This window comes from Mesitornis unicolor, unplaced genomic scaffold, assembly GCF_000695765.1.
Source record: "Mesitornis unicolor isolate BGI_N332 unplaced genomic scaffold, ASM69576v1 scaffold14012, whole genome shotgun sequence".
NCBI classification, from domain to species: domain Eukaryota; kingdom Metazoa; phylum Chordata; class Aves; order Mesitornithiformes; family Mesitornithidae; genus Mesitornis; species Mesitornis unicolor.
The window spans coordinates 52,752-75,300 of record NW_010168951.1 but is presented as its reverse complement, the minus strand read 5'-3'; the positions used below and the strand labels follow the sequence as shown (position 1 = coordinate 75,300).

The window sequence follows — 22,549 nt, the reverse complement described above, 5'->3', positions numbered from 1 at the left end:
TCAGCTCATAAATGATACACTTGGTCTTTTAATTTTTTGGCCCTTAACTATTACTCAAGGTGATTGTAAAGAAAATCTCTAGTATTTGAGAGGGAGTCCTGTTGCTAATTGAATTCTACTGCAATTTACATAGGCTTGCTTTTTTTTTTCCCTTCCTGAAAAAGTGCACTGTGGTAGATGTAAAAATATTGGTAGAAGACTTGGTTCTAGACAGTGCATAAAGTTGTTTTCCTTCTTAGTGTAATTTTACAAGAAATGCTTTCTCATTCATGTCATTTTATTGGATTAATGTTTTGAGAGTACTTCAATTACAAGACTCAAGATTCAGGGGGGATCTTCTGCCGCTGGAGTGTAATGTCATGAACCATTATACTATTAATTTGTGTGTTCATAATATGTCCATTGTGAGTAGTGATCTCTGTAATTAGAATTACAGTACAGTTCCCATAATTGTTTTCTTTGTCTGGATCCACTCCTTGTTTGTCTGTCCTCCACTCTGAAAAGCCTGATCTAAGCTGGTATTAAAAGGCCAAGTTCTGCTGCACCTTATCTCAAAGGCTAAATTATTTAGGAAAGATGAGCTAATGTTCTTTTAATCTAGAACACAGAAAACATTTTGTTTCAGATATTTTTTAAGTAGAAAAAAAAAGCCACCCAGCAGTATACATCAAATGTGGATTGATTTGGATAGGAAAATGCATGGAAATGGCAGAACATTTCATAGGCATTTTCACAGAACATTCTGGTTTTTATTCTCCAGCAATGTTTGAGTAATATTTTTAATAGAAATTAAACTACAAAATTTTTCAATTTATATTGGCATGGTTGATACATTCTACAGGGAACAATTTTTTAGTTGTCTGATCTGTCATCAGATCCATGTATCCTCATCCAAGCTGTTTCTGCTCTTTTAGTGATTTTACCAACTTTTTAGTTTGAGATGAATGAAGAATATTGTTCTGAGAAAAAAAAACTATGATGATGATGATGATACAAGTTCTAACCAGTTTTCTGAGATGTGCTGTAATGAAGCTACTTGTGTCTAAATGCAGTATTAGATGTCAAAGAGAAGTAAATATACTAATACTTGAAATTTCTCTAGGAGAAAAAGTACTGGGTTTACTTAAATATTCCTATATTTTCCATTAATATGGAATGGGATTCTAATATAATGTAAGCTAATATAGTGTAATTTACTACAAGTGTACCAGTAGCTGGGTTAGGGGTTCCTTCTTGTTAGTTTGTTAGTATAATAATGCCCACAAAATTATGTTTTTTTTTCTTCTCTAGTCTTTTATGGATGCAATAAGCTATAACCCTGCAAAGCATCCTTGGTTTATAAATGGTCTACAGAGTAAAGGCCTGGATGGTGCAGAAATGTTTGGTTTTTGCTTTGTCCCAGCAGAGAAAACCGATCTTTTAAGTCCATCTTACTAATAACAAGATGGTAGGATGAAAGTAGGCAGAAAAATAGGAAGTATATAGGTTTTGTTTCGTAATTTTTTATTGGACATTGGAAAGCTGATTTCTGTTGTTTGTACAGTAAATCTAGGAAAATAAACATGTAGAGAACTGTCTTTCATTATGCAGTTAACAATAGCATAGCAGTCAGAGGAACACAAAGGTGGGATAAATTCTTACTTATTAGTCATAAAATGTCATATTTTACCACCTGCTTCATGATCAATAGTTATTCGTTCAGTCAGGTTCCTCTTGGAGTACAGCAGAGGTGGCAGGATTAGGCCCAAAATTTGAGTGACAACCTTATGCTCTGTTTAGCTGCACCGTTATGGTTTAAATGGAAGTTGAACCATCTGGTATTTTCATCCTACGTCAAAAGCTCTTTCTTGAAAACTGTTTGTTATGGAAAGAATAATTAGACTGTCTACTTTAATACAGGGTATTGACATTGAAGACTGTGCCAAATACATAGGTAGCCATGGAGAAGAACAGGTCTATTGATAGTGGCCAAAGTGACATGGCATCAAGGTCATCTATCAAATGCAACTTAGCAGAAGTTGGTGAAGGCTTTGCTGTGCATAGTGCTTTGGCTTTTTTGCACTCTAGGGAACATTGGACCTACTAAACCTCAGATCCCTAAACAGCACTGTAAGAAGCTGTTTAAAGTAACAGTAAAACACAGAATACATATTGTAATTACAGTGGATATTTTTTAGAGAGCTTAGTGTAACACAATGTGATGAAAAATGTCATTTAATATATCTCTTATAAATATTTTACAAAATATACCCTTTTATATTGATTTTGCATGGCAAGGTTTTGGCAGTGGGGGAGCTACAGGGATGGCTGCTAGAAGCTTCCCCTATGTCCAATAGAGCCAGTGCCAGCCAGTTCTAGGATGGACTCACTGCTGGCCAAGGCCAAACCCATCCGCGATGGTGGTAGCACCTCTGTGATAACATAGTTAAGAAAGGGGAAAAACTGCTGCACAACAGCAGCAGGGAGAGAAGAGTGAGAACATGTGAGAGAAACAACTCTGCTAACACCATGGTCAGTGAAGACAGATGGAGAGGAAGTGCTTCTGGTGCCAGAGCAGAGATTCCCCTGCAGCCTGTGGTGAAGACCATGGCCAGGCAGGCTGTGCCCCTGCAGCCCATGGAGATCCATGGTGGAGCAGAGATCCACCTGCAACCTGTGGAGACCTCATGTTGGAGCAGGCTCTTGGCAGAACCTGTAGACTTGTGGGGAGTGGAGCTCACACTGAAGCAGCTTTGGTGGCAGGACTTGTGACCCCGTGGGGAACACAATGCTGGAGCAGTCTGTTCCTGAAGGACTGCACCCCATGGAAAGGACCCAGGCCAGAGGAGTTTGTGAAGAACTGCAGCCTGTCAGAAGGACTCATGTTGGAGAAGTTCATGGAGGACTGCCTCCCATGGGAGGCACCCCACACCAGAGCAGGGGAAGAGTGTCAAGAGTCCTCCCCTTGAGGAGGAGAGTGGCAGAAACAACACGTGATGCGCTGTCCTCCATTCTCCATCACCTTTGCCACTGGATGGGAGGAGGTGGAGCAATTGGGAGTAAAGTTGAGCCTGAGAAGAAGGGAGGGGTGAGGCAAAAGTGTTTTAAGATTTGGATTTTATTTCTCATTTTTCCTAATTTTCATTTTGATTTGATTGCTAATAAATTAAATTAAATTTCCCCAAATCAAGTCTGTTTTGTCCATGACTGTAATTGCTGAGTAATCTCCCTGTCCTTATCTTGACCTATGACCCTTTCATTATATTTTCTGTCCCCTGTCCAGCTGAGGAAGGGGAGTGATAGAGTGGCTTTGGTGGGCAGCTGACATCCAGCCAGGGTCAACCAACCACGCCTTTCTGTCTCGGAACTTCTGTCAGCCTTCCATTTCTTGACTTCAACAAAACTTCGCTTACTGACATCAAACTTCTGTGTGGAGCTACTGAGCACAGAAGCAACAACCTAATTGGTTTTATTTTTTTTCTCTCTCCTGTCTCATGTATTTACTTATTTGATAGGATCCACAAAAGATGAAAATGTAAGACATTTTGTACAAGCTGTGGTCCAAATCCTTATTCAGTCCAGCTGCCTCCAGTCTAATTCCCTACTTTGTCCTGCAAGACTGTTAAGACAGGAGGAGGAAAGTGAAGAATTAGGTTGTGAAGCTGAGTGAGCTGCTCCCAATTTTCTGTTCTGTTGAACCAGTGCCCTGAGAGTGAGGGACTTCAACACTTTCCCTGAGATGTCATTAAAGGGGCATGCTTCTTTGCTATCAGGTTTTGCATCTCCCTTTGGCTTTTGCCACGTACAAGGAGCCTCAACACTGGAAAGATTTTTATACCGTGTTATAGAGGAAAGGTGACTTTATATGGGGTTGAAGAATCACATCTGATAGATTTCTTTAGCTTAGAAGAGAGGAGGGTGGCAGTTTTGCTACCTGTGATGGTGCTGATTTCATTGTTGTGAGTGTTTTGACTGGTTAATCACTTTATAAACTGAAAAAAAAAATACAATGCCTTAACCAGATTTGAGGTATCTGAGCAGTTGTGTGCTAGTGAAGAAAGAGAGTCAAATAGCAACCTGTGCTTTTTGGCAGTGGTGTTTTACACATGCACCCTCAGATGCAGAACGCCTGAGCCCTTGTGCATGAAGTATGATATGTGACATGCCAGATGTGTAGTAGGGGTTCACCCAGGATTTATCCTATCTTAGACTGAAATTAGCATAGAAATCTCTATAGACCAAGAAAAGGTTGGACTAGAACTCCAGCTGAAACTTTGGAGTTTACAGATACGTCTAAAATGTCGTAAGAACATCTTGACTACAGAAGATACTTGATAATAAGAAAGACTTTTTTTGAACTAGCTTTTAAAATGTGCTTGGGGGATCTTTGGAAATTTGGCCCTGTAGGTGGTATCTTTCGTTTCTGCTTAGATAAGGACTTAATTCTCAGAGGCTGATGGTGTTCAGATCTGAGGATTTGGCTCAGAACTGATTTTGTATGTTAATGATGCAGAAGTGCAGGAACTCCACAGGTTTTTTGCAGGCAGGAACAACTGAAGTATAAACTGATGGAGAAATCAGCCAGGTTCCTGCTAGTTAAACTGCAGTGGAAGAAAAACTGCACACATGGAACTTGACTCTGTTTCCATTGAAGTCAAAGCATTTTCATTATCCTAAGTAGATTAGGATATATTTTGTTTTTCCTTTCCACATTGGAAATGAGTGTCACACAGATTTTGAACTCTGTGAAGTGTTAGATTTTTTTTTCCATTTAGTATAATCTCTGCTTCCACTTTCTGAATCCGTTTGTTTAAAATCATTACTTGCATTGTTAGAAAAAATATATATCCTACAGTAGGGGAGGTGTTGGTTAATTTTTAAAGAGCTGTTTAGTTGGTCTGACATAATTGCAAGACTACATTTCTGTATCACTGTTGCATCAGACAGAAAATTATTTACACAACTTTAGCTAGAACTAAAGATAATGTTTTTGTGATTTCAGAGCTGGTTTTATGACAGTTTAAATTCATCGCTCCCCTACAAATAAAATCTGAAACCATATTGTTTCATTGAATGTTGCCTGTAATTTTTGTGTGGCAAAGAACCAAAACATCCCTAGGAAGCTGTATGTTTGTTTGCCTTTTTATTAACAAGCTGTTGGCTGAATAAATTTCCATTGTTGAGTGACTAAGACAGTCAAATATTTACAATACAGACATAGGGCAGTTCCTTTTAAAAGCTATGTAAGGAACATCTGGCAAAATGACTGAACATCTTTTGTAACAGGGAATTTCTGGGATTAATGGTCAAGGATTCTGACTAATTGCAGGCACTAACTCTTAATGAGTGCCAAATGTGCACTTGTTCATCTCTATCTCTAGCCCCTCCATAAGTACATTGCATGGGTGATGTTCTGATGGGCAGCTGTTTTGTACTGTAGCTTGAAGGTCACTTTTCCTGCAGCTCCATTTGATTTCACACATCTGGGCACATGATGCATGCAACAGGATGTCCACACTGTTACTCAGCTGTAGTTTAGTGGCCCTGCATATGCTCTAAATCAACTCCTTAGGCTGTACTTAAAAATTCCTCTTGGACTTCTCACTCTGTATTAGACAACGTGGTCAGCTGTTTTGTCAGTATTTGTAAGTTTTTTCAGAATTTCAGTGCTGCTGTTCTGAGATGTTTTCCATGCCCTCCAGCAGCCTAGACAGAGGCAAAAGAGTTTGCACTGATGATTTAGGGTCTGGATGACTGCTTTTCTGGTTCTAGATGGATTTAATACCACTGCAGGGAAGCAAGCTCAGGGAGGTGGCGCTCTACAAATCACAGTCCATGTCTGGAAATGAAATTTGCAGAGAATAGTACTCAAATGCCTCTTCCAAGCCCAGTCAGTACAGATCTTGCCCCTCTAACTGGCACTGATTGCTGAGGTGCCTGTGCTAAGCTGTCCCTTTGCCCTCAAGATGCTAAACAGGCTCACAAAATGAAATTCTCTCATCTGCACGGTCTCTATGGACCAGTTTCAGCCAGGACCTTCCTAGGTGTTTGAGAGACTTCCAGATAAAGATTTATTCCAAAATAAATGAGTTGTTGAACTGAGAATCATGTAGGTGAAACTGTCACTTAAAGAATTCTGTAATGATTAGTTAAATCCATAAAAAATTCCTGTGTCATGAAATGTGGTATGGGATAGTCTGGAATAAGAATTTCAGAGTCCAGTACTTTGTGTGTGTACTTTGTGCACATCTCCTTCCCCTTTTGCACTTAGGAATGCAGACCTTCCTGTACTTTATAATACTTTCAAAATACTTAGTTACACAGAATGGTTTGTTTCTGAAGCCCAGACAAAACAAATCAAGATTCTTAGCACTTGTGCAATTGTGATAAATTACAAAAAGCAAACTCAGGTCCTAATTTTGAAAAGCCAATGTGTTGCTGTGATGTTTTCAGCTTGTTGCTGTCCAGCTGCTCTGGAAAAGCAGCAGCTGTTGTGCTTCATTGCCTACTTCTTTCCTGGAAGGTGCTTTATAATTTAAATCACATCTTTGGGTGGAGAAAAGGAGATCTCTCTAATTCAGCAACAGCCATTTACATTGACTTGACACCAAGAAATAACACCAATTGAAAAGGATCATTGCAAGGATAGAGAAGAATAGGCTTAACTAATCAAAAGCTGCTGAAAGCAAAATAAAAAGAAAGATGACATACTACCAGAGTTTAACTTTCTACTTCAGAACATAAAAAGCATACACACAGTTTTATGCATTTAAAGGTAAAGAAAAGTGATGTTTGTTTGTTTGTGGGTTTTTAGTTTGTTTTTAAAGGCAGGTTTTTATAATACTTATAGATGCTTATAGATCTAGAATAATCTCTTAAATCAGAGAGCAGCATCCATGTGCTATGTGGGCATTTTAAGCAAAGAGCTGGCTGTCACCACATGAAATCCTTTTTCCTTTTTTGTCTGGAGAAGAAATGCTTCCAAGCTCGGTGCAAAGGCAAGAGGAGGACCAGACTGTAAAGCTTTATATTTTTAACTCTTTGTACCATATGCTTTTAGCAGAGTGTGGCATGGCTAGTGGGTGGCTTCCCCCCTTCCCCTCCCCAAATCAGATTATCTAACACTTAATCTGTTTTGTTGATGTGCTGAGCGATGGCAGTTCATTCAGGAACAGATTCGGGGCAGGAGGAGGGAGCACTTCTGAGAGCAAGCTGTTTCAACTAAACGTTTTCCTTTTAGTGATTCGTAGGATTAAATTTCAGGCTGTTGCCTATGGAACTTGGCATTAACAGCCAACACGTTCTTCACGTTAGCCATAGTTTATCACCATCAGTCTTCCTTGACCAGCTTACAGGCTGGAATTGGTCTATGCTACTGTTAAACCTTTCTAGACACGTAATTATTATTTCTCAGCATGTGTGTATATGTAACCATTCGTATTCAAGCTATGTAGCAAGCCTGTTTCATCCTCACCTAGAGGAAAGCTGGGAATATGTGTCTTGTTTTGTCAGCATTTGTTTCACTTTCTTTCTCTTGTTTCTTTTAAGTCCATTAGTCTATATATCTGGATATGGCTCCTGAGTAGTTTATATAGTACTTGGTAGTCTTTATAATTTCTGAATGGTGAAGCCTCTTGTCTTTCTCCCTTTTCATGACATAGAAGGGAGGCAGGGAAGACCTAAGTCTAATTAGAGTGAATGAATCTGTGCCTCGTACGTGCTGCTCAGAGGCTTTGCTGTCTCTTATCCATATTACTGTCGCAGCTGAAGAGTACATCACAAGGGCACCCTGGTGCGGACCCCGAGTGCTTTATCTGAATGGATTACTGCAGCATGTGCATGCAGGGTGAATCCAAACTCTGCAGCTTCAGCTTTCACAAAGCCTCTGCAGAAGGGGAAAACAAATTATATTAGCTAACATGTAGCAACTGTCAGGACATAAATGCCTAATGAAATTAAGACAATGTGGAATTCTCACAGGTTGTGCCAGGTGCTATGGGGAAACTAAGAGACAATCAGAGCCTGGTAATAGGCACTAGAACTACAGCTACCTTGCCTTTTCCAGAACTGCATTTTGCTCTAGCCTGTGTATAAATGGTGTAAGACCATATTTTGACATCACAGAGACAAGATTTCAGCCAGTACAGACAGGGCTGAACTAATAACAGCTTAGGGGACAAGCCAGAGACTATACACTCTTGACAGGATAACAGGAAACCTCACTGTGGAGTCACAGGGTCATAGTGTGTATTTTATTTGGGAATGCTGTGTTTGCGTAGCTGGACCTGCTAAACTTGTCCTAACCACTGTAGGGAAGCAGCCTGCCTCCTTCTATACCTATGTTATTTGTATCTGGATGTTTCTGTCCATGGAAAGTGTATGAATTGCATGATACATCTCACCATGGTGTTTAGAAGATCCTGAAGGCAATAGATTGAGAGATACCAAGTGAGTTTTTGAAAGCCTGCATTCTGCCATGTTATTTTTCAAGTCTGCCCTATTTATCATTCACAACTCCTGCCCCAACCCTTAGCCCTATTGTAAATGTAAACCTTTCACTCTTCTTTGAACATCACAGTCAATGAGTCTGTTTCTAAGTCAGCATCTGTCATTCTGAAGGGCTCAGCATGGAGAGACACCTTGTCCAGTGCCACGGGGTCTCCAGCCCCAGCCCTCATTCCCTTTGGTTCAGCGAGGTGCTCTGAAAACCCAACTGAAACAAAGCACCTGTTTGGTCTGATGTGATTCAGGCACCAATTTTATTTCGTTTTGAAGCCCAGCATCAGTCTGCCTTGGTCCAAGATACAGGACTACAAAGGTCTTCTTTCTTTACAGTTCCAGTTTTGTGCCTTTTTTGGGTCAGTTTCTCCAGTTCCTTCTAAGTATACTTGTGTAACTCCAATAAGACCAGTAAGGTTTTGCCATTAGAGCATTTGGCTAATATTGTATATCAAAGATATTTTGAAGAGTAACTATTTGCATGTCATGAGTGTGTAAATACTGATTATTTGTTTGTGTAACAGTTGTTTTTTTAAGTGGTGACTTTTGTCAGCTGCAGTTCAATTTTAAAAATGAAGAAAATATAGCAAGAGCAGAAATTATACTTTTTAATGTAAATAGGTTGGTTTAAAAGAATTAATGAATGAATCAACTACTGAAAGATGTAAAAAGCATTGTATTAGTGACTAGAAATGTGAAGAGTGATGCATAATTCAAAATTAAATCCTTCAGGAAGAGTTCACGTAATTTACCTGAATTGTTGAGCAGTTTAGTAAACAAGAAAACTGAAAAGGGCAGCACTTGCTGTAATCCAGACATCTTGTTAATGCATGCAGGTATTTGCAGCCAAGCAAGGAACACTGTTTTTAATGCTAAACGGATGTAAGTGAGAGACAAGACAGGGAACTGATAATACCTCAGTAGTTAAGCAGCAGTCATCCATTCCTAAAACACAAGCAAACTTTATTAAACCTCTGAAACATTTTGGGATTCATTTTCCCAGTCAGGAGTAGTGATACAAGGATTTCAAAACTGAAGGTCTGAACTCGCTACACTGCAGCTGAGTGTGATATGTTAGTAACTACAGAAGCTATTACTGATACACAGCCTGGCAGCATTTGCCTTAATTTCAGCCGGCACTGTGGATCCCCATGCAATAGTGATACAAGAATTTCAGTTCCTTCTGTGGTAACTTCTTCCTAGGATCTTGACAAAATAGAGAGCTCTAAAAGCTTCACGTGGTAGTCAAAGCTCTGGTGTACCAAACTTTGTTCCAAGTTAGAGAGTCACTGATCCATGGCAGCCACTATGTGTCATTTGGCCCAGCTTTTACTTTTTTCACGGCCAAATCTGAAATGGGAACAACCATCCCAGCAAAAGTCACTGATGTAGATCTTCATTGTGACAGCTGAACTGCTTTCTTTTCTGGAGGGTTGTACTGCACTTCAGCATTTTTGGTAGTGCACTCAGTCAAAATTTATGTAGCAGCTACCACCAACTTGTATAGGCTACAGTTTCCAGTCAGAAGCACTCCTGTGCCTTAGGATGACCGCTCTGCCCAGTTTCTCTGGGACTAGGTGAAAGTCAGTCTTTGCTTTGTGCAGTCTGACCTGCTGGCATAGGAAAGCTGATTTGAAAGCTGCCTATAGTATTTCCTACTATAAAGAAGACTGAAGAAATCAGACAAGAATGCCTTAAATTTTTGGATTTATTTTTTGTGTGTGTTTCTGAATGGCTGTGTACCTCCACATATATGGGGAATGAAAATATAACAGACTGGCATAGATTTCAAACCTCTAGGTCAATGTGGCTCACTGTGGTAATTGCCTAATGACCTCCCTTTTGGGTCCGTAACCACTTTTTAAATAAATCCATACTGAGAGGAACAGCTTTGTTGTTTGGGGCAGCCTTCAGTGTGTGGAGATGGAGTTCCTTCGTCTCCCACAGATTGTTTTTGATGACAGTGGGTGGACTGTTTTGGAGGGCATTCATCCTTTTTTTTTTTTTTTAACCAAAGTTATCTAAAAATGAGGCCACTAATCTGAATGAGTCAGGTGGGCTCCATTTATTGTTGAAGAGGAGAGCAAAGCATCTGGAGAGGGTGAATTTCTCATCTTTTTTGACTGTAGGAAGAGCCTCAAGGTAGCTAACTTGGTACTAACAGAGTTGAGGTGACATTAATTCCATGTTATGAATTAAAGTCAGTCCACTCATTGATTTTCATGGGGGCACACCTGAGCACCCGTTTATTTCTATTTCTGGGTGCCAGCTCATCCAACGTGAGGCATCCCTTGTTTGAAGTACTAGATTTAACTTTTTGGTGTTTTTCTTATCTTTCCTCTAACATCTAGATTGCCATATTCAGGTTTTGAGATGAAACTCACTGACAACTGACCTACAAAACTGTCTCAAGCAGAATGCATTGTTTCTATGTTTTTTTCCCTTTTTTTTTTTTTTTTTGGCAAGTACATTTCCACTAAATATTTTTAGGAACTACCATGATGCCTGTAAGTGCTACAAACTAGTAACTGAAAGAATCATGTAAAAATAGCATTGGAAGGGACCTCAAAAAGTCATTTAGGCCATCTCTCTGCACTTCAAGGCAGAAGCAACTGTTCTTGCAGGTCACAAAGGTTTGGTTTGTATCTTTATTAACCTGAGTGCTCTGGTGTCCTTTCTACACTGGCATACGCTTCTTTCACAGTGCACCAGGATTTTTCAAAAGGTGTATCTTTTATTAAGCTGGGTGCATTTTACATTATTTTGTAATGTAAAAGGAGGATAAATACTGTCTGAAATGGCTGCACCGTATGTGTGGGACTCCATCTTATATTCTTAGCAACCTGACAGTGCTTCATAGAGCAAAGCAGTAGTCCATCTAAAGATGTTCTAAAAGAATTCACTAACAAACCTGAAGTCTTTGTTGATGTGCTTGGTTTGCATCTCAGTGCTATGTTGAAAGAACATTTAAAAATTACCATTAAAAGTCTGGATAAGAGAAGAATTTCATTCAATTTGAGGTCTTTGTAATTCTTTCTCTTTTGGTGTCAGGGAGTGACTGTCCAGGTTGAAGTCTCTGGAGTGTATTTTTGGTCAACTTTTAATGTACCAGTCTCTGAGACTGCCAGGCTCGCCTGCTGGGGAAATCTTATATAATTGTAACATCACATCAAGTGTTTTGCTTTTTGACTAAATTCCTTTAAAATCTTTTGTTTCCCTCTTTTAAATCTGAAGTTCCTTCATTTCATGTCACAAATAACACTAAACTTGCTGAATTGCTTCAAGACTGGGTGAACAGAAACAAGAAGGGAAGTGAGAGAGGATGTATTCCAACTCTAAATGTGAGCAAGGGGCACTTCAATGCAGTGCCCTAAATACTAAGAACTCCAAAACATTTCATGAAACTGATGTGCTGCTTTGAAGCCATCCTGAGCCTAAGCAGAATCATAAAAATTAGCAGAAAAGACTGAAGGTTAACAGTGTTGCTGTCTCATGACACAGGGATTTGAACACCCAAGCATACAGACAGCAGCATTATTATTGTTAACTCTGTATATAATACAGTAACTTTGCATTAAAAAAATCCATATCCTTTTATTCTCAGAATGATCATCCTTTAGGAATGTGGGCTCTCAGGAAATTGTTTTTGCTTTCCATGAACTTTGGCACCTGATGCAGGTGCAGCTTTGATGTCCCATGGTTTCTGCTGCTCTTGCTCGTGTCACTGCTTCTGCCAGTGGTCCTAGATGAGGATTGTTGCAGACTTCATTTTACATTTCCCAATAAAGTATGGAAGAAACATCAGTATTCTTTGAGACTCTTGTATCTCTTCAAGTACTATGTGAGGACTAGGTCTTCCCTCCATGTGGTAGTGACTCTTCTCACGAAACCGGGCTAATCCTTGGATGGCAGACAGGAGTGACACAGTAATAGCCTGATTAGTCCAGAGCACCTCCCCATGGGGCAGGCTGTGCTGTTTTATTTCTTGATTTTGTTTCCAACCTTCACTTAGTAAATGTCTTTAGAGCCTTTGAATAAAAGTAATCCCAGGAGAAGTGTACTAAAGCTGTTTGCAAAGAAAAATGCCTGAAATAAAATTGCTGGCTGATATTTTCACTGAACGAGATTATTCTTAGCTGCCCTGGTATTATAAATAGAGGTTTTAAGAAACACAGGATTTTCTTTGCCCAATGTAGTATATACCAACAGAAATATGCAGTTGTGTGTATATCCTGCATCTCTTAGCGTGCTTTGAGATATCTCAACTTGATTTGAATCATATTTTCTTAAGTCTGCATTTTCAGTGAGAATACTTGAAAGGCCAAAAAGCATTGTATGTAAGCATAGAGACGATTAATTTCTCTGTATCATTCAATTATGAAACGTACAGCTTTAAAGGATTTGATAATGGTGGCATAAAAATAATGGTATTTTTGAAGAAGTACTGAGATGTTATATCTGAAAAGCACTTCAGAGCTATAACCCTGTTCTTCTTATCATGCCCACATGCTTTTGACGACAGCAGAAAAAGGATACACTGAGCAGATGAAGTGGGATTTCTTTGTCTGCAGGGGGAACATTTTTCAGTAACTATAACTCCTTTTAAGTAACTCTTTGGGAGTAACATCTCTGAAATGAGATTGTGGAGTTGTTTTAGCCAGGGCATATATCTAGCAGTGATTCATTCAGACGCTGTTTAAAATGGCATTTCATGAAGTCTTCAGTTCTGCTTTTCTGACAATGACAACCCATAAAATGCCAGGACATAATACAGCATTTTAAGAAAATGTTTTGCTCTTACACCTGCCAGTACATTTCAAGCCCTGTTCCCTTTCTCCGGGATGTCTCTGACTTCCATATATAGTCAATAGGAATTGCTCATATCCTGTGCTAAGAAAATAGAATCAGTGTATAAATAAAAATACCCAGCTTTTTCAGTGGTGGTAGTTGTTTTTTCTTCTCTTCAGTAGACCTTCCATAGTTGGCTTTACACACTAAAGGTCTGGTTCTGCATCATTTTAAGCCAGTGAGAGATTTGTCTTTCATTGTCGGGAGAGGTGACTTTATGGAAAAATGATGCATAACTTCTGAATGGAAAAACATACCTTTGCTCCCTGCTTATAAGGTGGGAAAATAAGGTTTATAAGACATTTGCTTTTCATATGTTATGAATGTGCTTTTGAGGTGTTTTTATTGCTGTCATAGTGAAGTGTGCAGTACAAAGATTTTGACAGGAAGCTGTGCATCCAAGCTCCACATAGATTTAATAATCATAAGATCCCAGGGCATAATTGTTTCTCTGTATTCCATTAGAACGCATTCCAACAACTTTCTCCATGTGAAATCAGGAGAGATAAACAGCATGACTCTATAGAAGTATAAATATTTTTCTCCAAGACATTTAGACTTTCACATGCCATTGAAGGTTGTTTTTCTTTTTCCTTTTTTTTTTCTTTTTTCTGTGAGAAGGCCTGCATGTTCAAAACATTTTCAGGCTGGATGTGTTGTAGTTTTAGCTGAGGGTGGGTGTATCTTGCAGAGCTTGATGTTTAGTTAACACTGCCAACTATTCCTGGGTTCACATGGTTCATTTGTCTAGTTGAAGGCTGAAAAAACACTTCTTCTGTGTTTCACTTGTGGAGTTTTTCCTCTTTTCAGTTTGTTTTTGTTTGTTCTGTTTCTTGTTTTGAATTAGGATTTCTGCTCTGTGCTGAAGTTGGAACATCACCTTACTGAAGAGCCTGTGTGTTTTGTAACATGCAGCTTGTGGTGCCTCTCTGGTCTCGCTGCCAGAGCCAGGAATGAACAGCTCAATACTAAATATTAAGGAATTCTTTAGTGAGACTGTGACATGTGAATAGCAGTGTCTGATGATCTTGAATTTCCCATCAAATAATCTCATTTCAGCACTTGTGTTACTTTAAGCCCAAATGCAAATGGGAGTTACAGTTGCCGTGGCAGGTATTACTGACTACTGAATAAACAGCCACATACACATCCTTGCTGAACACTTGTTTGACCTTCTGTCCACGTGGAAAGAAACAGAAAAGTTCATGTTTTGGAAACTTTTTTTCTCATGATAGCTGAGTGCATTTGAAATCAGACCAGATAAGTTTACCATCCCAAGTTTTAAAGCTTCTGAGAAGCTGGCATGCACATCTAAGAAATTGCAGAGTGTTTTTTTACGTTTTTCTAATCTGACCTGTTTACTAAAGATAATCAACTTTCAGTCAGTTTCTCCTGCACTGCCTGAATAGGTTTTTCAGCTCAAATGAGATGCTCACCCCAAAAAATACTTTTTCCCTCTGTCTAATCACTGTCACAGTTTAAAAATTTGTGATTTATTTCTCATTTGAAAAAGCAACCTTAAGACTCCAGCTATTGATTCTAACTATGGTTTTTTTTTCCAGGTAGACAAAGGCCCTTTAACTAACTGTTACTTTCTTTCATTCAGAGCACGTGTATGTGTATATATGTGCTCACATATACATATAGATATGTATGTGTATGCATATAATCAAGTCACCTCTTAGTCCTGTTTTCAATAAACAAAGCTCCTGGCTTTCTTCAGGTCTCCCCGAGACGCTTTCTCTGCAGTCGTGAGCAGTTGTGTTATTTTGCTGTTCCTCTCAGTTGCTCTTTGCTTCTGCTCACTATTTCCTGTTTATAAATCCCAGGATCACGCTTTTTTTCTTGCCACAAGGTTACCCTTGAACTCCACCCTGATTTGGCATTTTTTTGTTTGGTTGGCTATCCTGCCAGAATAACTGCTTTCCAGGTTTTGTTGGGTTCTTTTCTTTTCTTTTTTTCTTCTTTTGTTTTCTTTTATTCTCTTTTCTTCACCTCGCTTATTTGTTTGCCCAGTCCGGTTTCCTGGTTCCAAGAAACACCACTTTACCCACTACATTACAGCCACTGGGGAGAGAAGATCATGGTGTTAGAGCTGCAGAGAATAGCATCCAACCATTCGGTAGGACCAGACCTGCTAGGCAGGGTCAGATACAGAAGACCAGAACCCCTGGTGCCAACCAGGTTGGTTCAACTCACCGGTGCTGCTAAAGACTGGTGTAGAGCAAGCTTAGAAGCTGTGATGGTAAACAGGGAATTTTAGCTGCTTCCACACATTTTTTTGCTATGTGAGCCTGGACTCAGGTTGGTTATTTACTGAGACTGAAAAGAAGCAGACAAGGTTAAATGCGCTCTACCCTAGACTACAGAGCTGACAGCTGAATCAGTCAGTCAGAAGAATATTAACACCAAGATACCTTAATGGATGAAAAAACCCAAACAAAACAAAACAACAGTCTAGGAGTCATTTTAAGCAAACTTCTCGCTGCATCAAAGCAGCATTTTTAAGGTGGCTTTTTTCTCCTTTGTTCTTAATTATGTCTTTATTCCTGCTATTGTGTCATCTTTATCGTACAAACCAAACTGTTACTGAGTTTTGTCTTTAGAAAATCCTGACACCAGAGTTAAAAATCAAGTTTGTTACCTGCCAGACCTTTTCTGTGGTGTACAAAGAGGCCCTGGAAGATTTATTTTACTCTTAAAGCTCACACATTCTCTGAAGTTGATGTCCTTAAAAATCATTTTAACCTGATTTGCATTGGTGTAGGCAATTTAACTCTTACCAGTTTGAAAAGAAGTTTTAATTAAGCTTTTGTCTGTTCATAATGTAGGAAAGACCTAACATTTATCTTCTGCTTGATTTTTTTTTCATTAGACATTTTAAGTGTTGTTTACCCTAAGTGACTACAGGGACAGCTGGAGAATTGTAAAACTAACAGTGTTAGAGACTAATGAAATGACTGACTTGATTTCTTGAGAATGGACATGAATTTTATTATCTGAATAATACGGTTTTGCCTTGATTTTTGTCTGTTTTATATTAGTTTTACCTTTTTGATTTCAGCATGTGGAATGGGTCCCCTTAACAATGCCACCTGAAAAGGGAGGCCAAAGATTGAGCAGCATCCTGAGGATGGCAGGTTTCCCTGACAAGGCTCTTGAGCAAAGGAGATCTCTCCAGTAAAAACAAGAGGGACTTTATTATTCCTGTTTATATCTGAGGTAGAACAAAGTAAGACATGTCTATTCTGAGGTGTTTGCTTGATTTTTGTTTCTTTCTTTAATTCAGGAAGTCACTGGCAATTGGGTTTTTTTATAGTTCATAAGCAGACAGAGGCTACAAACGTTGCCCTGTTTGGTGTAGCATCAGTCATCCCTGTGACACTAATGTGAGGTGACAAAGAAGGTTCAGGCTTGTGGCTACAGCTTACACTGAAGACTTATTTCTTCCTTGGAAAGTGTTGGCAAATGTGCCACTGTTAATCAAACCTATCCATCCCCTATATGTAAATGTGTGTTCAAAGGTATGGAAAGGCTTCCATATGAGGAGCAGCTGAGAAAAGTGGGGATCATTCAACTTGGAAGAGATGACTACGGGTGCATATTGTAGAGGTCTGTAAAACTCCCATAAAAATCAAATGGCACTGAGAGATGTTGAGCAATTTGGAAGGACTTGCAATGTTGGTGATACTCTGCCTCAGATTTGGCTTATTTGACTTATTGTTTAATTCTGCCAAATGTGTTCCTGGCCTTCTGTGTGGGATTTGGCTTATTTGTCCTTCTTGTTTTGTTTTTACCATTCATTTTCACTGTTTTCTTTCTTTTGCTCTGTTTTAATTCATTGCTCTTATCAGTTATTTTTAATCCCATCCCCCTGCACAGAGCAATAAAGGCAGTTAGTGGTTTTGCACCTCTGGGGAAGCTTTATCTGAGTGAGGAAGGAGGAAATCCCCTGAAGTAATTTTTATACAGTTCCAGGATTGCTGCTCCAAACCTGTTTCATGCTCAGCTAATTCGAGGTCACTCAAACTGGAACGTGCCCAGCAGCATCTGCTTAAAACCACACCAAATGTGCTGTGCTGTTTTCGAGCTCTCTACTCTTTCCAGTTGTCTGTGCTTTTTAAATAGCAAACCGCTCTGGCCCACACAGAGCCACCGCAGTTGTAGTATGTGACTTCAGTCAGAGGTGTCTTCATCTCTTGGTTTGGAGATTTTTTGTGTTGGATTTGTAGGCGAAGGTACCCGAGGGCCGCTTCTGTGAAGCTTCACCTTTTCTGGAGAAAAAAGGGTGCCTCATAAGGCTGCTCTAAGCAGCAGATTTGATGGTGCAGGAGGAGGATGTGCACAGCTGTGCCTCTCCTGTGTCTCCTTCCCTCCAGCCTATGGTGCCCCATCCTTGGGTCAGCATGAAAGGAGGGGAGAGGGGGTTACAGGGAATCTCGAGCTGTCCTTGTGTAATAATCTGGGTGGAAGACCTTCTGCTAGCCGATGGGGTGACCTGCTGTACCTAGGAAGTGGTGGGGGAGATGAGGAAGGTGCAGGGGAAATCAAGGGTCAGAGCACTTGGAACTGATATACTGCCAATCATGGACACTGGTGGTGGGGACTGGTGATTAAGAAAATACTACCTAGTCCTCATCTATTTCTTTTACTGAATGGTTTTCAGCCAGACTTGCAGATGATGTCTCATGGGTATAAGAGGTAATTTTAGCTGTGTTATAGTTAAAAAAATCATTTTAGAACTCAAGCATTTCAGCTGAGCTGTGATTTTTGCATACGTGTCCTTCTCTCCCTCTTTTTTTTTATTTTCATTTTTTAATGGCTTAGAAATCTTCTAATGATATATTACTCTCCAGGTTCAAATGTTTATTTTGTATGTAGCACTAAAACTTTTTTAACACCTTCTCTGACATTATGAGTATGTCACTCTGTCAAAAAAAATCACTGATCCTGTCTCTAAAATTAGGTGAGAAACTGTAATTAATCTGCATGATAATGGCTACATTTTTCCTGTGCATAGTCTTGTGCTTATTTCCTAATTTTCTGTATGTTTTCAGTATTCTTTGTTCATGAAGGTAGCAAAACACAAACAGCACATAATTCTATTAGCAAGATGTAATCCCATGCAGGTTATTTAATAGTGCAAACAGCAGCTCCAGTTACTTCCAGCGTCAGTAATTTTTTTTTCTCTCATGTTATCTTTGAGTATTCCATGCATCTTTGCACACCTGTAGGTTGCATTTCTACCAAACGTCATCTTATATTGTCAAGGATTAAAGTTTGGAAGGAGGAATTGCAGTTCTGCTTATTCATCCTGCCTTGTTGGAGGAGTATTGGTGCTGCTTACCTCTCAGGGATAAGACTGGGTTTTAGATGCTCTGCCTTCATCTTTCATGAACCTTTATGGAGCTGTTCAACACACTTGCTCTCATTTCCCCGTCTGTTAATGGAAATACATTTATACCTGTTCTAAGGGCGCTAGGCACTGTAACTAGCTTGTGTTGCATTGAGATCTACCCTACTTAAGATGTTATTTAAGACATACTTTGTTTTGGCACAATTCCACTGAAGACAGCAAAGCAGCTTCTGCTTTAGATGGTGCATGTGTTTTGCCACTGCTCTGAAAAGGTTGTATTTTACTAGTAAATTATCCCCATACTATATTTTGCTGTGAGTTGGAGCATATCCGAGCTGTAAGGAGTCTGTCTCTGATCACCTTGTGCATGAAAAATATCATAAAGCGTTGCAATGCAAATTCCAGAACAGAGGACTTACAACAAGTGGCATGTGCCATTGGCATTATATATTGTTCATAAAACAAGGGAGATTTCTAGAGACATCTTTGGTACACATGATTAGCAGTTATAATGAAGTACTCTCCTGGCTACAATAACAGAGTCTCAAGAATTTGTGCCTTGGGTTTCAGTTGGGGATCTGTGGAAACCTCTCAGAGAATCACCTGTTTTCTGTAATTAAGTGTGAATAAATTAACACTGCATTGGTTCATTAGCATTGGCTAGTTCAGCAGACTGATGAGATGATGCTGTGGGAACCAAGCCCAGGAAAATGCAACTATCATGCTGAGTTTGTGAGTTTTGTAGCTTTTTACTTCTTTTTCCTTTGCTGCAGTTTCTGCATGAATTTAGAGGAAGTCAAGGAGCTCTTTCAGCCTTGGCAAGATCAGCATTGATTACAAAAACATGAACAGAAATTTCTTTGTCCCTAAACAGTAACAAACCGTGGCTGAGACTGCTTTTCACTGGAAAGATCACAGCCAGAGGCATCTTGCCTCTCCTGGTTTTAGCATCACAAGAAATGAACTGAGAGAAGCTCTGCTGGAGGTTATTGTTGTTCACTTCAGGACCAAATAGGAAACTTTTGTATTCATTACTTAAATACTATAACCAGTCATTAATCAGTAAGACTTTTTTTATTTACAGGTCACTTAATTATCCTACGAGATACTTGTGTTTCTGTGATGAAAAGCGTTTCAGACAGTAAGGTTGTCAATGGAAAAAAAAAAAAGATTGCGTAAGAGAGTTCCCTTCTTTTACAAATGGGAGAAGTGCTGCAGGGAAAAGGTGTTGCTCCTCTCTGCCTGGTTGCTGCATTTGCCTTATAAGGAAACCTGATTTACAGTTAAATGTTTTGGAAGATGGGCAAGGGACCAAGGCGAGTGCTTAACAGTGCCAGGGATAAGCGGGAAATGAGGGAGAGGATAAGCCGAAGAAAATATCTCTCTGCTTTTAAACAGAGAAGGAGAACAAATTGGCAATGTGAGTGAGGGGAGATGAAAGCACCTATGTCATTGCAAAGTAAGGGCTCTAAAGTTATACAAATAAAAATATTATATGGTGAAAACTCATGTCCTGATAACTTCAGTAGCTTGATATCCACAAAAATGGGGCTACGTGCTGCTATGCTGTCTTTGCTTCTGGCCTTCCCCTGCATGTTTTTTTTGTCCTCTCAGACTGGGCACCCTAGAAGGGAGTTAGCTCTGCCCACATGCTGTGTGTCTTGGTTTTAGCAATGGGGACAGTGAACAGTCACGCTCCTGCACCAACAGGGCAGAGTGGGGCTGCTGCACAGGGGGCACCATGGGGCAGACAGTGCCTATGGCCTCAAAAGTGGGTAGGCAAAGACTTCTGCATCCCACTTTGCAGCCATCCCTCCCTGTAGGGTGAAATTCTTCCCAAAACCTCGCTGATCCCTTGCCCCTGGTGACAGTGACACCTTTCTGGAATGAGCACTGAGAGGTGGTAGACAGGCCCATCTGCAGGACCCAAATGTGATGTTCAGTGAAGAGGGTGATGCAGTCTGTCTGTCCAGGCCAGCAGGTGCATCTCATGTCTTGCTACTGCTTTATTCTGCTTTTCTCCTGTGTTCATACCCCCGTAGTGGCAGCTGAACACTTGATACTCAACTACATAGTGCGCAGCTCCAAGCCACTGACCCACACTTCTGCCTCCGCACCAAACACACCCTTCTGCCTTGATTCAAGCCCTGACTGGGGCTTTGAGAAGCAAGAGGCACCAGCTGTTTCAGCCCCAGTCCTTTCTTGTTCATCACCAGTCACAGAAACAGGTATGGTTTCCCCATTCTGGCTCAGAGGGACTTTTTGGCTTAATCAGACTTCTGACTTTTGCTCAGTTGTTTTGTTGTCATGACTTGACTCGGTCTTTCTTCTGTGAAAGGGGGATAAAACTTTCAGTTTCAGTTAACATAAAAGTAAGCCTATGGTTTGAGACCAAAGGTCTGTCTTTCCCAGCATCATGTTTCTTGTAATGGCAACAGCAGCTGCTAGGGGAGTAGTGTAAGTGCGGAATGAACATTTAGTCCTGTCTCCCCAGAGCTGCTCTGTCAGCCTCCAGCATTTTGTGGTCGCTGGCTGTCTTTTGTACTTGGTGACTCTCTGTTTTGGAGCACTAAGATCCTGTCTTTTAGCCTCCTCTTTTCTCATGTGAGGCCCTTCCTATTTTACTCAGAGCTGCCTTTTCTGCATATGAGTCTTCAGTGAGGAACCTCACTCAATAACTTTGGACAACCTGATCTGTAGTTGCCCATACCTGTATGAAACCTCATTAGAAATGCATTGAGACTGTTTATGCAAGAGATTATAAATGACAGTTTGTAGTCATTTCACCTATGATATATCATGTATTGATTATATATTACTGTTACTTGCTATATATTGTTCTTCACCAATTTTTTTCTCTACTCTCATTTACTTATGCTTCAATTTGAGACGAATGCCATGAATGCCCCATAAGGGAGAGTTCCTGCAGGGAACAGTCCTTTTACTCAGTTTGATTTCTTACTGGTAATGCTTCCCAGTTGGCCTACGTAAGAGTCTAGGGCCTTGTTTAAACAATATTATGCTGCTGCTTCTCTGAAATTGGTGAAGCTCAGAAATCAGCTTTTCTAAAATGCTGCTTTGGTTTCCAAAAGTAATTTTTGAGTTCACAAAAATGTAATATAAGCCTATGTTTATTTTTTAAGGAGAAAAACAGGCAACAGCTGATATTCTGGTCAATTTATAATTGCATCATACATGGCAGAAGAACTAAGACTGAACTCTCATTTGATGGTTTTAAAAACTTGGAACCCTTGTTGCAACTATGAAAATATTAGAACAATTTACATAGCATTAAAATTCAATTGAAGTGCCATCAGATTAACCTATATACCGTTTCCTATGTAATGTAATTGTAAAGAAAGCAAATTACAAAGCCAATAGTGTTTTCAAAGAGAACAAGGTCTGTAGCAAAAAGTAGTAACTTCTACTAGCCCAACAGATCATTCCTGGTTGTAGCTTAGGCAGTTACAACAATCTACTTTCATCATAGATTCCTTTTTATTCTCTTCAGTACTGATTTTTCAGCTGAGCTTATGTTCTGGAGAAAATAATATTCTTGAGGGGGGCGGGGGGAGGGAGAGTTTGTGCCTTGCTCCAAATTTGCTTTGAAATGTTACAAATAATCCAGATCATACCATAAGATCCATTCACACAAGCAGCAGCAGGAGCTGTGGCAGGAAAGCACTGGCGTGGCTGGCAGCACAGTAAGTCCTTGTGCGGAGTGAGCGCTGCTGAGCTTGCAGGAAGCACGCCCGCCAAATTGGCTCATGCTGCATGGGGCTGGCAGGACCCACAGACCATGGGCTGAGCCCGGGGAGGATGCTCCAGAGCTGGGCATGGGCAGGCTGGTGAATTGTTTAGATCCGG

General features: G+C 40.0%; 1 protein-coding gene across 1 annotated transcript in view; it reads left to right on the top strand.

Moving 5' to 3' along the window:
- The window catches only part of RNF150 (ring finger protein 150), a gene marked incomplete at its 3' end in the record, with an annotated part of 86,818 nt that overhangs the window by 38,498 nt on the left and 25,771 nt on the right, over positions 1-22,549 (top strand). The gene's annotated exons all lie outside the window — the stretch shown is intronic.